Source organism: Meriones unguiculatus, chromosome 4 (assembly GCF_030254825.1).
Source record: "Meriones unguiculatus strain TT.TT164.6M chromosome 4, Bangor_MerUng_6.1, whole genome shotgun sequence".
In the NCBI taxonomy this organism is placed as follows: domain Eukaryota; kingdom Metazoa; phylum Chordata; class Mammalia; order Rodentia; family Muridae; genus Meriones; species Meriones unguiculatus.
In genome coordinates, this window is record NC_083352.1 from 31,707,738 (window position 1) to 31,710,733 (window position 2,996).

At 43.0% G+C, this 2,996-nt stretch overlaps 1 pseudogene; it reads left to right on the forward strand.

Annotated features, from left to right (window-relative positions):
- Nucleotides 1–1,460: 1,460 nt before the first annotated feature.
- On the forward strand, nt 1,461–1,952 carry LOC110544004 (small ribosomal subunit protein eS19-like; annotated as a pseudogene).
- The last annotated feature ends 1,044 nt before the right edge of the window (nt 1,953–2,996 follow it).

Consider the following 2,996-nt stretch of genomic DNA (forward strand, 5'->3'; position numbering starts at 1 on the left):
CTCTTTTAAAATGGACAGTTCTCTATATACTCAAAAGGAAACACAGTTTTGCTCACTCTTTTAAATACATTTACCCTGATATTTACCCTGGATTGGAAGCTGAGCATATATACAGACTCCCAGTTTGTGGTGCTCTAGGGTCATTTGAAATGGAGGAATCAAATGCCATGTCTGCATCTAACTATATGCAAATTGTGACCCCTCCATTCAAGACCTCTGAAGTGCTTTGTAGCCTCCTCTCATTCTTTGCATTTTCCTGCAGAGTGTGACTGAAGTGTAGGAGAGCAGAGCTTTTAACATCTTTAACCTTAAAGAGCCCTAAAAGCACTCCTCACCCTCCTGAACGTGGAAGGGCTCTGAAATAAGCAGGGCGTGCTGCCTCTAGAGGACATCTGATTTCTAACCTGCGACCTCTTACTTTCAAGCTTTAACAGTCTCCGGGATTGCAAAGAAAACAGAACAAAAGCCCCTCGCAGATTAGCAAACCATTACTACCCTCAGCACTTCAACAGATGAACCCTCCCTGATCCCAGACTATAAAAACGCCTTCTGAAGGCTGTCCAGCTCCTCTTTGATTTTTCGCCCAAGTCTTAATTTTCTCACAATGCATAGATCTGTATTTCATTAGGGATATCATTGTAAGTCCCTGTGTGCCCCTACTTGCTTTGACAGGATTTTCTTCTGACAGATTCACTGGTATCAGTTTTGAAGGTGAACCAATGAGCTTTAAAACACATTTTTAAATCAATTTATAATTTAACTGAAAATTTATCCAAGTAAATGGCCACAGTTCTACACCTGACGTTTTTCTCATTGTTATCTCGCGTACAGTCTGCGTATATCCTTGAGTGAAAAAACTGACTTAGGCAGATCATGTTGAGGTTTTATTTTCTAGCCATCAAAGTTATTCTTGAACTTTTTTTCAAGAATGAATTTATAGATTCTCAAATCTATAGATTCTCAAGTAACGACCACCAAATCATAAGGCTCTGGCAAACCGGATCACTGAGTGAAGGCACGTGCCACCAATTCTGGTGACCTGGGTTTCAATCCTCAAGACGCACAAGGTAGAAGGAAAGAACAGAAAGAACCAACGTTATCAAGGTGTCCTCTGACCACCACACTCTCACCACGGTGCACACAGAAACAGACACACTGAAAAGATAAAATAAGAAAAAAAATTAAAAAAGGTTACAAAATATTTTTTATCCCACACAGCATAAATAAATGTCGACAGAATCCAGGCCCATGTACAGAAATACAGCAGTAACCACGGTAAAGCCGAGACCCCGACTTTTCTATTAGGTAATAGAGTATTCAAATGTTTCATATTCAAAAGTATTAATCAGGCTATGAGTCTTTGGAATTGAATTCACCGTCGTAAGAAATTAATTTAAGTTAAATAAGTAAAGGCAATTAAAAATCCATTTTCCCGTGACTGGCAGCACAGAGGCCGAGTGATGCCTGGAGTTACCGGAAAAGACGTAGAGCAGCAGGAGTTCGCCAGAGCCTTGGCAGCCTTCCTTAAAAAGTCCAGGAGGCTGAAAGTCCCCGAATGGGTGGACACAGTCAAGCTGGCCAAACACCAAGAGCTTGCTCCCTATGGCGAGAACTGGCTCTAGACACGAGCAGCTCCCACAGCGCCGCACCTATGCCTCCGTGCGATGGCACAGGGGTCGGCTCCACGACCAAGATCAGATCGGTGGAGAACAGAAGAGAAACGGTGTCAGTCCCAGCCGCTTCAGCAGAGGCTCCACGAGTGTGGCCCACCAGGTCCTGCAAGCCCTTGAGGGGCTGAAAATGGTGGGGAAGGACCAAGATGGGGGTCGCAAGATGACAGCTCAGGGACAGAGAGATCTGGACAGGATCGCTGGCAGGCGGTAGCTGCCAACAAGAAGCACTGGAACAAAGGATGCTGGCTTAATAAATTGCCTCCTTCATTAAAAAGGTAATTAAAAATTAAATAATTTTATTTTATAAGGTCAGTTGAGACAAATGAGTCTAATTGTAAGATCAATGCCTTGAAATGGAAGCTGATGTCTACAGACTCATCAAGGCTTTTCCTTATCTGATTTTCTAAAATAGTGCAGTGTGTGTTAATTGGAGGTAAGCATTACATCCATTGACCCAGCTCTCTTGCCATGAGTCTTTCTGGAAAGCAGTCCCATATAAAGCAAGAGCACCTATATACACAGCTTGGAGGACAGAAAGGAATCATTGATGCCAATTTAAAGTCTTAACTTTTTAACTGGAATGAAGACAATGTTCTATTTTCTGAGACACTACTAAAAGATTAATACAAAGATACATGGACAGAATACCAGAGCCATAACAATTCTAAGAAGCATTTTTGGTTTGCTTATATCATTAGTGAAAATACTAGCAACCCTCTATCATATAAAATGAAAATAATGTAACTATTTCCATAACTGAATGCTTTACCAAAATATCTATGTAAAAAATAGGTTTATTATCTCCCCCTTCTTTCATATGATTCCCTGCACTCTGCCCAAAGTTTGGTTATGAGTCTCAGCATCTTCTTTGATACACTGCTGGGTAGAGTCTTTCAGGGGCCCTCTGTGGTAGGCTCCTGTCCTGTTTCCTGTAGCAACAGTACAAAATATCTGGGCACAGGGGTCTTCTGAGACTAATACTCCAACCAAGGACCATTCATAGATATTACCTAGAACCCCTGCTCAGATGTAGCCCATGGCAGCTCAGTATCCAAGTGAGTTCCCTAATAATGGGAATAGGGACTGTCTCTGACATGAACTCAGTGGCTAGCTCTTTGACAACCTTGCCCTGAGGGGGGAGCCGCCTTGTCAGGCCACAGTGGAGGACAATGAAGCCAGTCCTGATGAGACCTGATAAGCTAGGGTCAAATGAAAGGGGAGGAGGACCTCCCCTATCAGTGGACTTGGAGAGGACCTTGGGAGGAGATGAGAGAGGGAGGGTAGTATTGGGAGGGAATAAGGAAGGGGGCTACAACTGGGACA